Raw genomic sequence first — 13,724 nt, 5'->3', positions numbered from 1 at the left:
TTTTCCAACGAATGCTGTAAATCAAATTGCATGCATCGTGTAAACAATTTGTTAAATACTCGCGAAATTGTGGACATGTTAATTCAGGCCAAAAGATAATTTAGGGGAAAAAGGATGAAGAAGAAAAATTGATGCAGAGCGGTTACATTGTAGGAAAAAAACTGAGAAGAGAAAGACATAGAGAGAATGACGAAGAGAGATAAAACAGGTAATAGTGAAACAATAGAAGATATGAGAGAGAGAGAGCAGAGAAAAACATCATTGCTAGAGAGACTTCATGATTGAAGATGAAATTGCACATGACATGATGAGGTACATAGATAAGACAATATAGTAACATATACAGAAGATATGAAGTATAGTATAGAGATGATGAATCATCGTTCTTAGTAATATAAGGATGAGAAGAACTAACAACGCCTATCATGAACCAAATATAAAGTAGAATATATAACACACACACATAATGTCTCTAGGATGCGACTGGCACACACACACACACACACACACACACACCACACGCGCACGCGCGCACACAACAACACTACACATAGCAACATATAATATATATATATATATATATATATAATAAATAATATTATATATATAAATATGTATACATTTAGATAGACATATAGACAGTAAAAAGTATTAAAAGAGAGAAGTTAGATAATATATGGATATATAATATATATAAATATAAAATATATATAATATTACATAATTATATTTTATCATACATAGCAAAAATATAAAACAAAATACAGAATCCATATACAAACAATAAAAACATTTTATATAATAGGTATGGTGCGAATGTTCTGGTTGGTGCTTTATCAGTGTCAGTTGTGCATGGTTTCGATGTTCATTAAAGGTGAAGGTAATAGGGAAAGGTACGAAGGCATATGTGAAGGGAAGGGGTCAGGTAGGAGGCGACAGTTATGCAGGTGACAGGTGGTAGGGTTTACGGGTACAAGATAGGGGAAAAGTGACGGAGAGGTAGGGGTAGACTAAGGAAAGTAAGTAGGAGGGGAGGGGTAGTAATAGGAAATAGGTAGGAGGGGAAGCTAGGGATTTGGGGTTAAGTGGGTAGAGGTTCATGTAAAAGGCTAAGGTAAAAGGATTTGTGGTAGGCAGGCGAAGGTAGGGAATGTTTGGATAATTAAATCTTAGAGGGTAGGATATTGGAATTGTAATAATAGAAGGATATGGGTTGGTTAACTAGGGGTAAAGGTAATAAGGAGCCAGATAATAGGGGAAAATGTTTATCGCAGGGAGAGTAGGGACAGGAGTTAAAGCGAGGAGGAGGCGACGATAGAAAACTAAAAAAAAAAAAAAAAAAAAGGTGAAGAAGAAGGAAGGAAAAGAATAAAGAAAATGGTGAGGTAAATGAGGTAGGTTAAGGGACCAGGGGAAAAGTATGAGTGGATATAGGGTAAGGACTAGGCCAAGGCGAAACAGAGTAGGTCGTAGGGAAATGAAAATGAAAGGAAAAAGTTTGGGGTAGGGAAGGAAATGATTGGATCATTAGAAGGTAGGGGTGGGACAGGGAAAAGTGTAGGATGAGGATGGGTATGGCACTACGGATGAGGTGAGGGAGGGGTAGGACTAGGGTTTAAGTGAGGTGACGTGCGCAAGCGGTAGGCCAGGAAAAGGTCGAGTTTATGGTCAGGTTGGGGGTTTTGGAAGTGAGGTGAGGGAGAGTAGGACCAGGGAAAAAGATAGATGGAGGGTAGGGGTAGGGGTAGGAAGAAAAGTTAGATGGGGGAAGTAAAGAATAGGTAAAGTGGGTAATGGCAGGGGACGCATAGGGAGAGGGTGAGTTTAAAAGGGTAAAGGGAAGAGAGATTAAATGGGACGAGGGTAAGGGTAGGGTAATTAGATAGAAGGAAGAGAGAGAGAGTAAGATAAGGGGGAAGGGATCATAAGATGGTTTTAAGCAAAGAGTAGAACTATGAAGACTGCGGAAGAAATGGGCTCAACTCAGACGATTAGGAGAGAAGGGGACACTTTAAGAATAGGAGAAGGGAAGAAGAAACTGACATTAAAGCAGAAGTAGAATGACGCACAGAACATGGAGTCGCAAAGTACATGGAACACAAAAAAAACTTAGATGAGAGTAAAGCTGGAAGCATGGCAAAAAAAGAGAGTTAGAAAAGGATGCAGAATCGGGGGTGGGGCATAAGCCTGGTTGAATTGGATGCAACCTAGATTGCTGTCTCATTTCTCAGCATTCTAGAACTTGATTAAATAATTGTTAATTTGGGCACCTCTTTGCCATATACAAATGCTACAATGTTTAATGAAGTTGTTTCTCATTTGTATAACAAAATGTTCTCTTCGTAACTATTCCCTTCAGAAGCATAATATCAGTAACAATTGTAATATTTAACATGCAGACCAGTTTATAATATGAAGTCTTGAACCAGATGCACAATTATACACTAACAACAATAGTAATGATATAGATGACAATAAGCAAAGAAATTAAGACCACACCAATAACATTTTTATTACCCATACTTTATGTAATAGTCGTGTAAGTACTATAGCATATATCAATCTATTAAATAAACAACCAAATTATAAAGAGAAATTCAGGTTACATTGTTTATTTTTTTACTGCTCTAAACACTTTCACCTCGTTAAAGAAAGCCACGTTAACATTGAGTTTTCTTCCGTACACTTTTCGATATTTCATTTTTGACAAAGCAGTTTTTAAAACTGCTTAAATTACTCGATTAATACCTGAACTGACAGGATTTTGGCAAAAAGGAGAGTAGTAACCAATCGGAATGACGGAAAGATAAAGATTAAAACAAGACAGAGGTAAAGTAGGAGATTTTGAGAAGGAAAAGAATGCAGAATCGAGTTAGCGGAGAGGGAGTAGTAGGGATGACAGTCAGAGAGAGGGCAAGAAGAGCAAGATATGTAAATATAGAGAGAAGAGAGAGTAAGATATGTCATTAGAGAGAAGAATAATATCTTATATATATAGATAAAGAGATAGAAGATAAGATAATAAAGTAAAGATAAGAGAGGTGAGATGTATGGGACACCATCATGTGCGGAGCGGACGCATGCGACTGACTCTGTTACGCACAGCACTCACACGTCTTGGTGTAGCCAGAGCGCATGCAGATGAGTTAGTGAGGAGGTATGCGTACATGGTTATCAACACACACTATATAGATTGCAGTTTGCAGGCCAAGCCACTTTAATGTACTTTTTTTTATAAATTTAGTTATAGAAGTCAGAGATGTGTGGATCAGATAACAAAATGATGAAAGAAATAAATACATTGGGGACAATTCCTTGCAATATTTACGCCCATAAACTTAAATTAAACAAGGACCAGATACTCCATCCTACCAACAAAAAAAAAACATTCGGCAAAAAGGGAAAGATGCAATTTTTCTTTATCTGATCATCGATAGATACAGTTTGGCATTCGAGATACCATACAGATATACATTTACGTTTCAAGTATTATCTTTTATGATCAGTTTGGGCAAAGGTTACATTGTGAGTCAAGATTTGATCATAATAAGAACAGAAATTATAATAAAATTGTTAAAAAGGAAGGAGTACTTGACTGCACCGTTATCAAGATGAAATAGGTGGTGGTTAGGAAAATCTTGTTTTTGAACAGAGTATGGGAAAAAATTTTCTTTCCGGATTGTGGAACGAAATGCATTCGACAGTGATAGATGTAGGTTCACAATGTAAAAGAAGGAAGTGTCTTGACTTCACGACTAGGATAGACAGTGAGAGAAGGGGAGAAGGAGTGGTGAATGAAGAGTAAACCAATAGGGCAGGTCGAACGGTTGAAGGGGATGTTGCTAGGGGAAGGGGTAATAATGGAGTGGTTGTTATGTTAAGAAAGCATTAGTTTTCTAAAGACATGACAATGAATCGGAAGTTAGGGTAATACCAATTCCCAAATTTAATAGGAGCCTAACTTCTTGTAGTTTCATTAGAAAAGGAACAGATTGAGAAAAAAGCTACTCGGGTGGGCATGGTTTAGTTTGACTTTCGGTCCTATCATATGTTTCTTTCTAGCATCTCAGAAAGCTCAAATTATTATAAGGGGTAAACGATTATGCAAAATGACAGGTTATGAAATGTAGGATTAGTAAACAAATTTATCTAAAACTTGGAATTCCTCGGAGATGATAGTAGTACACGGTGAGAACAGGGTGTCAGTACTATTACAGTAGGAGTGCTAGGAGGACATTGTCCACCGTTCAAGTGGTAAAGCAGTATGGATATATGAACAGAAAACAAGGCATCTAAATCACAAACAAATACATTTATGAAGTGAATATCGAGAATAATTGATATAATAATATAGTTTTGAGGTATTACATAGTCACAAGGCTCTATATATATGTAATCATTGCTTACCAAAATATAAGAGATTTTTTTTTTCTTGATGTTGTTATTACGCTGCATTAAACATTTTACGCTCGTTAAAAAAACCGTACTCTATTCTTGACCATCATTTTTAAATATTCTGTTTTTATAAATAGGTCGAAATCGCTTTAAGATATTATGATAATACCGATGACAAAAAAATCAATAAAATGTAGTTTATTAAACTCTATTTGAAGAAATATGTTGTACTAATTGATATAACAGGTGACTTTTGAAAGTCACACTAATAGCTTGCACTGTATTTTTCCTAAAGAAAGAAAGAGATTCATTTAGCCGAAAAGTGTGTATTGGGAATGACACGTGAAATTAAAGAGAGGTGACATCAACATGACTCAGTGCATACTTGTCACCTTCTCAGTCCTCACTCCATTCTACATGTCACTATTTTTTTTTGCTTATAGTTATTTCCCTTATCGCCTCTATCATTTATACATACATTAATATCGTATTCGTAATGTCGTATGGTGCGTGGTTATGTGTGGGTGCAGATGGTAATGTGTGTGCCATATGGGTGTGCGTTGTGTGCGTGTGTGTGTGTGTGTGTGTGTGTGTGTGTGTGTGTGTATTGTTATACATGTATTATTTAGTTATGTTATGTATGTACGTCTGAGGAAGAAGACGTAAAAGTCATCAACAACCAACAAATCAGGCATGCCATTGACCCTGCTTTTTTGATTTGTAAGTAGAAACTAAAAAAAGTCTCTTGTATGTCAGCGGTTTTCATCTTTTTTGGTGAAGGGACGCACTATACTTTTTTGGACAATTTTTCTAGGTATTGTGTAAATTAACAGGTCTTGTTCGTGTTTAAGCTCTAATTTCCGCTTTCTAAGTATATTTCTCTTCTTTTTTTCCTTGCATCTGTAGACGGATTTTTAAGTATAGATTGACGATACCATACAGATATACATTCACGTATATAATATTTATTATATACTATTGTGTGTGGTAAACACTCACACCCACACAAACATTCACACAATCAACACACAACACACACACATTATAATAATAATATTTAAATAGAGATAGATATATATGATATATTTCACCTTTTATCAAATCAAATTAGCATTTGTACGTAAAATCTTATTTTATCTAAATATATATAATATTTTTCTTTTCTGATTTATGGAACAGAAATATTCGACACGATAAATAAAATACAATACTAAAAAAAAATTTACTCTTTTCCACGACCCTGTATTTCGTTCGGTGAACTGTATTGTCAATGAAGCAGTATCCATAGGCATGGTCTCGAACCGTTAAGGATGTTATATTATATAATATAATAATAGTCTATATTATATTTATAATATATATTATTAGATAGATAGAAATAGATAAATCAATAGACTGTAATGGTAATAGATTACGATTGAATCGTTTTTTTTTTTGTTCTCTTAAGAAAGGTAACATTAGTAAATAAAAGCACTTGTTGCGGAGGGTTTATTATGATGATTGAAAATTGTGCTTAAGCTAATGCATCAAAGGTTGGTTATATTCGTAAAACGTTTCATTCACCTAAATCTGTAGCACAGCATGATCTATCTTAAAACTTCATTCTACTTAAGCGATGTGTATGCGTTATGAGTACGCCAGAATACCGGCAGACCGGGAATCATCGACTGCGGGTAAATTTGCCCCCGTTCCCAGTGGAATTCTAATAAGATGTGGATTTATGGAACGTATCAAGGTCATCTGAATCACAAGAGCTTCCAAATGAATAGGATATCTCCTATTGAGATACAGAAAACCAAATAGCGAAGAAGTAATAACCATATATTTGTAGAATTCCCACTGCCACGGCCTCTTTTATAGCCAAGTCTAGGAATGTCATATGCTGTATTCTGGCGTACTTGCATAACGCATCACACATCGCTATATGTCACTGGGTAATGAAGTTTTAAGATAGATCAGGCTGTGCTGAAAGATTTTGTGGAATGAAAAACAATAACGAAATAATAACCATATCCTTGAATGCAATATAATTTCCTTGTACACAATTTCTCATATCATTCACTTACTATACCCTCTCGACACCACAATCTCCTACACGTATTTACCTTCAAAGTCACCTTTATTTTCCATGGCATTCACAAAAAAAAAAAAATATGTATATCTATATATCTATCTATCTATCTATCTATCTATCTATCTATCTATCTATCTATCTATCTATATATATATATATATATATATATATATATATATATATATATATATATATATATATATAACTATTTTAGCGAAGAGGACCATGCTTGTTGAAGATACTTTAGAAAGAGGAAAACAAGGGTGGTTAAGGAAGCTCTTAAGTTTTCTAGTCATGGTTACTTTTTTGTTCTTCAGTAATTCGTATACCATTAATATATATATATATATATATATATATATATATATATATATATATATATATATACATATACATATATATGTATATGTATATATATTACATACATGTGTGTGTTGTGTGTGTGTGTGTGTGTGTGTGTGTGTGTGTGTGTGTGTGTGTGTGTGTGTGTGTGTTTACACACACACACATATGTATATATATATATATATATATATATATATATATATATATATATATATATATATATATATATATAAATCCCGAAAAAGAGACAAGAAGAAGCAGAAGAAAGTGAAAGAACAATTAGAAAGAGAGAAAAAAGAGCAAAAACAAGCAATGAAGAATAGACGCTGTTGATTTACACCACAGACACCTTAGAAAAAAATGATAAAAACACTTAGTGCGACACTTTAGGCACAAGAAAGAAATGAAAAAAAGTGTTGATGGAAAACAGCTTTTTTTTTTGTTTCTACTTCCAAGGTTCTCAAAAAAAGCAGAGGGTCAATGGCAAGTAGTCTGTTTGTTTGTTTGTTTTTCTTTTTACTGTTGTCTGTATCTCTGTGTATACATATATATACATAAATAAATGAATAGGTGTATGTATATATCTGAATAACACACACACACACACACACACACACACACACACACACACACACACACACACATCAATATTGGCTCCATATTACCGAGTCTGTCACCCCTTCTATACCAGTCCACCTACGGACACTTACGAATACGGACTTTAATGGTGATGTAAAAATGATGAGAAGGCGATAAGGGAAACAACTGAGAAGCAAATAAAAAGTGAACGGATAGAAGGTGGAGGTTGAGGACTGAGAAGGTGGAACAAGTTGGCAAGTGGAGGTCAGTGTTGGATGTCACCTCGGTCTTTTTTTTCTCTTTTTTTTTTCTTCCGTTCTTTTTTCTTTCTTTCTTTTTTTCTTTCTTTAGGTGGTTGAGTGAAGTACAGTGGAGAGGCACTACTAGTACAGTGAACGTTCAAATAGAGTCACCTGTTGATAAATACCAATTAATGTACAACATATTTCTTCAAACCTAAAATTTTAATGAAACAACATCAATATATGATTTTTTTGTCGATCAACAGAAATATCATATATATATTACAAATTGCGATTTCGTAACTATGCACTTCGCTGACATGATAAGTAAAACAACCTATTGGGTCAGAATAGTATCAGGTCCTTTGTTTATCAGCCCCGCGTATATCTTTAATTGTGCGCATTTGTCACATCATGGAGAAAAAATCTGTATACTTTCATGTAAGCAAATGGATGACAAAATAAAGCAGGCGCCCTTGTGACTGATGTAATGACCTCAAAACTGCATATTCACTTCGAATATCAATTCTCGTCTCGATCATTCAGCTTCCAGACAGCAGGTATTTGGGCTTGTGATTCAGATGACCTTGATACCGTTCCATAAATCCACATCTGACATTAGTCACCACTGGGAACAGGTGGGCAAAAGTGTCTCCCCGGCGGCGAATCGAACCCCGGTCTCCCGCGTGACAGGCTACTAACCACTATACTACCGAGGAATTCATAGTATTTAAGAGAAGAAATGTCGACTGATCGTGCTATTCATACCATCACTTTAGGTGAATGAAACGTTTTACCTGTATTATAACAGAGCCTTTGATGACAATTAGCTTAAAGGTCAATACATAATATGATAGGACAGAAAGATGAAAATAAACCATGCCAACTGAAGTAGCTTTTTTTCTGAGAAATAATGTTACGCTTTCTAAAGGGAGAACTACAAGAAGTTAGGCACACGATTCAATTGGGAATGCGGTATTACCCGATTACAGTCGGATTGAGTTTATCATTGCGTTGATAAGAAAATAATGATATATCTTAACAGAAAGAAAAAAAAGGAGACTATTATTATCTCTTTATAGAAAACACTCCTTCGAACCGGATTCGAACCAGTGACCTATGGATAACTGCTTCATTGACCAACTACAGTCCACCGCTCTACCAACTGAGCTATCGAAGGTCGTGGAAGAAGAGAGACAATTTATTTATTTTTAATTGTGAACTACATTCTATCACTGTCGAATGATTTCTGTTCCAGAGAAATGCAGGAAAGAAAAAAATATTTCATATGATGTTTCAGAAAAAAAAAGAGTTACGTCATCGAACAATGCTAATTTGCATTTGGATAAGACGGGTGAAAGTCAAGTACTTCTTTCTCTTTTTAAGAATGATTATTATTATAATTGTTGCTGTTTTTATTATGATCGAAAATCTTTGCTCACAGAAATGTAACCGTTTGCCGAAACTGATCAGTAAAAAGATAAATACTTGAATACGTAAATGTATATGCATGTATGGGTATCGTCGAATCTTCAACTTGATATCGGTTCCTTTATCAGATGCAACTGGAAAAAAAATTGAGATTATTCTTTGTGCGACGCTGTAATTATCTGTGGTCCTTGATCACGAACAAGAATTTAATTGGTCTAATATTACCGCAAGAAGCGAATTGTCGCACCAAAAAGTATATTACTTACTTCACCAAATAAGTTAGTCGACCGCACACATACAAGCAGACATATCTATAAATAAATGTAAAAAAAAAAGTACATTAGACAAGTGTCGCCTTGGCCTGCAACTGCAATCTTGTGTGGTGCGGTTGGATGACCATGCACGCACACCTCCCTCACACACGCACGCACGCACACACACACACACACACACACACACACACACACACACACACACACACACACACACACACACACACACACGCACACGCACACGCACACGCACACGCACACACGCACACACACACATACATACACACGCACGCATATATATATATATATATATATATATATATATATATATATATATATATATATATATATATATATATATGTACATGTAGAAATGAACATACAGATACACACTCATACTCTTATATATATACATATACATATGCTATATATGGACCCATATTTACAGAAACGTGTCAATACCCAAGCTAACACACTCTCGAGCTAAACTCGAATCAGCAGTCACTTTCCTTCTCAAAAAAATCAGTGCCAACTTACCTCTGGTGTTGGTTTTAAAATTTATAGTATTCGTAATTCCGATAGTGGTTAACTACTCTCCTTTTATGTGCAATATCCTGTCAGTCGGTATTATCATAGACACGTAATCAGTTAACAGCTACTGCCCTTTTCAATAAAAAAAGGGAAATATCGATAATGTATGGTGATAAAGACGAACGAAGGGTTAACAGTGGCTTTCTTTAACGAGGTGAAAATGTTTAGAAGCAGGTAAAAAAAAAAAAAAAAAAAAAAAAGAGATTCTCTTATGATTTGGTTGAATATATATATATATATATATATATATATATATATATATATATATATATATATATGTATATATATATATATATATTGTTATTGTTTGTGTATTTATTTCTTTGTCTTTATTTTGATTCTAGTATCATTACTATTGTTGTTAATGCTATTAGAACGGTGGTATCTTGTTCCTACTCTAGCTACTCCTACTAGTAATAGTACTGCTGCTACTGTTACTATTACAATTGTTACTGATATTGATGCTTCTGAAGTTGATATTAGTATACCAAGTTGCAGATACCATTTTGCTTTACATAATCACTAACATCTTCATTAACATTGTTAGCATTTGCTATCATCGCTACCGCCATTAACATTATTTGAATCAAGTTTCTAGATGCTAGAGGAAAAAAAAACACGCAATCTAGGTTGCCACCAAATGTCAACCAGTTTACCTGCCCCCACCCCCGTTCTGCATCCTTTTCCTACTCTCTTTTTTTTTTCCTTCTTCCCAACCTCTAGCTCTCTCTTTTATTTATTTTGTTTCTCTTCCCTGCCAACTTCCACCTCTCATTGTCTGTCTCTCATTCCCACTTCCTCCTTTAATCACTAACCTTCCCCTCCTTCTCCCCTACCTTACCCCATGTCCCCTCCTTCCTACATCCCCTACTTTCACCCTTTCCTTCTCCCCCATTTCTATTCCTCCCTTTCCTTCACCATCTTCCTCTCGTTCTCCCCTTACTCCTTTCTCTCTCTCTCTCGTCCTTCCTCAATCTTAATCCCTACCCCTCCCCTCCTACCCTATCCCATTTCCCCCTCCCTCCCCTTTAACGCCTTTCGCCTCTCACCCTCTCCCCTTATCCTACCCCTCCCCTCCTACCTCACCTTTACCCCTAGTCCCTACCCTCCCTCCTACCTCACCTTTTCCCCTAGTCCTACCCTACCCTCCTACCTCACCTTTTCCCCTGGTCCCTACCCCTACCCTCCTACCTCACCGTTTACCCTCGTCCCGACCCCTACCCTCCTACCTCACCTTTTCCCCTAGTCCCTACCCCTCCCCTCCTACCTCACCTTTTCCCTAGTCCCTACCCCTACCCTCCTACCTCACCTTTACCCCTAGTCCCTACCCCTCCCCTCCTACCTCACCTTTTCCCCTAGTCCCTACCTCTCGCCTCCTACCTGACCTCCTTCACCTTCTCCCTCTCCTCCACTAACCCCTTCGCCATATCCCTCACCTTTACTGACCTCGAATGCCATGCAGACTGACCTGATAGAAGGACGACTCAGAAAATTTCGCTACGTCATCACCTATTATTCCAGTAAGTGTTTTTTTTTTGTTTGGTAGGATGGAGGATTCCCTGGTCATTTTGTTTTTATTTTGTGCCTGATGGGTACCTGGATAAAATATACGTTGTAATGGGATTGTTTTTGCTCTTTATCTGTTTTTTTTGTCCATCTCTTATCTAACCGTCTCTCTCTGTTTAACTACTTTTCTGTCTATATGTCTATCTAAATGTGTAGCTATATATATATATATATATATATATATATATATATATATATATATATATGTGTGTGTGTGTGTGTGTGTGTGTGTGTGTGTGTGTGCGTGTGTGTGTGTGCGTGTGTGTGCGTGTGTGAGTATGTGTGTGTGTGTGTGTGTCTACTTTCTCTCTCTCTCTTCTGTTCTCTTCTTTCTTCTCTTCTCTTCTCTCATCTCTTCTCTCTCTCTTTCTCTCTTCTCTCTCTCTCTCTCTCTCTCTCTCTCTCTTCTTCTCTCTCCTCTCTCCTCTCTCCTCTCTTCTCTTCTCTTCTTTTCTCTTCTCTCGCTCTTCTCCCTTTTTTCTTCTCTCTCCATTTTTTCGCCTAAAAGCATCATTTGGCCTGAGTTCAACATGAATCTAATTTTCGTCGAGTAATTTAAGCATATTGCTTTAAAAAAAAAATTGCAGGGCAATTGAATCACAGCATTAGTTTCGGAAGAAAACTCCTTAATATTAACTTCCATTCTTGTGATCTTATCTGTAATGAGGGTTGCAAGATGTAATTTAATTTCACAATGTTGGCCCTGAATTTACCTCTTGTCACAAAGATCTCGTTTTCTTTAAACTAGATCTGAACTAGTGACCTATGGATACCTTGCCACACGACCTATTACAGGAAAGTGAGGGTAAAAAAAATGACTGGTGTGAGCGTCAACAAATTCCTAAGCAAAGTGTACCATCTTTGTTTTTTTGTTTGTCTAGTTGTAGATATTGTGCAAAGGTGTATGAGAGAAAATTCATATTTATAATACTGGGTCTCTGTATCCATAGTTTAAATATAAAACGGATATTGAGTATGTATAGTAGGGAGAAGGGAGGAGCGAGAGAGAAAAGAGAAATGTTAATAAAAATATGAGAAACGCACACACAGAGTTAAAATGAGAGGGTAGTGGAATATGGGAGGCAAAGAGGTGGCGATATTCAATTTCTTAACTATGTAAAATATGAACCGAAGAAATTGTATGACATTGCGTATAATATTAAAGTTATTCAATGAATTAGGCTATGTGGGGGAACTGATGATCATGTGAGAAATAGACTATGCAGCAGGCATCAGGTAGTTTATATATAAAGCAAAGTCACTTCTTTGTGTGTAAAGTGTTTTTGAGGAAGATCAATGGTCGAGCGTTCTATATTATTTGTTTGATGTCAGTTTATTTATTCGCCTTCTGTCCTATTCTTCAAGTGCCCCTTTACTGCGTACTATTAGCGTCTGAGTTAGGAGATCCATTTCATATCGCAATCATATAATTGTATTATCTTAGTGCATAAAAACAAGCACTTTAAATGATACAGCCGTTTCTATTATCTTATCTCCCAACTTCATTTCGTTGTAACGAGATTAGCCTAATACATTATCTCGTGCGAATTAATCTATCTTTTCTCTTGTTTCCTATGTCAATTAAAGATACAGACACACTACTACCTATGCGTCTATAGGCCATTACCAATTTACTTATTAATTTACTTCCCCCATCAAAATTTTCTTCTATAACTCTCCATAACCCTCCACCCATCTATCTATTTGTCCATTATATTACTATCCGTGACTCCTCATCCCAAAATCCCCCTTAAACATTGACATAATGATAGAATCGACAAGCCTGAATTCAGATTGAGAGCGAAGTCAAGGAAACTGCAATGGAATAAACACGCAGCTTATCCGTTGTGCGCATACCAATCCTATCTCTACGATGCAACTTTGCTGTCTCATGAAGGCTTGCAAATTGAGTCACAAGATTTACGATTTTCTGTCCTGAAACATTTTTCCTTTGAATTTTAATATATTCTACTGGATATTGCGTCATGTTTACAGCCTCTGGGGTATTACTTTTTAAGTGATATATATATGTATATATATATATATATATATATATATATATATATATATATATATATATATATATATATATATATTTTTTTTTTTTTTTTTTTTTTTTTTTTTTTTTTTTTTTTTTTTTTTTTTTTATTGATATGTGTCCTCATCGTTTAACTTCTCTGTAGCTCAGTTTGTAATGACGATAAAAATAGTAATGATATTGATAATGGT

The 13,724-nt window shown here is 35.7% G+C and overlaps 1 non-coding gene across 1 annotated transcript; it reads right to left on the bottom strand.

The window, feature by feature from the left end:
* Window positions 1-8,724: 8,724 nt before the first annotated feature.
* On the bottom strand, window positions 8,725-8,815 carry Trnay-gua. Its single transcript is given in 2 exon segments — window positions 8,725-8,760; window positions 8,779-8,815. It is a non-coding gene; the product is annotated as a tRNA-Tyr (tRNA).
* Window positions 8,816-13,724: the final 4,909 nt, after the last annotated feature.

The sequence above is a fragment of the Penaeus monodon genome, chromosome 9, assembly GCF_015228065.2.
Source record: "Penaeus monodon isolate SGIC_2016 chromosome 9, NSTDA_Pmon_1, whole genome shotgun sequence".
NCBI lineage: Eukaryota > Metazoa > Arthropoda > Malacostraca > Decapoda > Penaeidae > Penaeus > Penaeus monodon.
The sequence above is the reverse complement of the archived record's forward strand: the minus strand, read 5'-3'. Positions and strand labels throughout refer to the sequence as shown.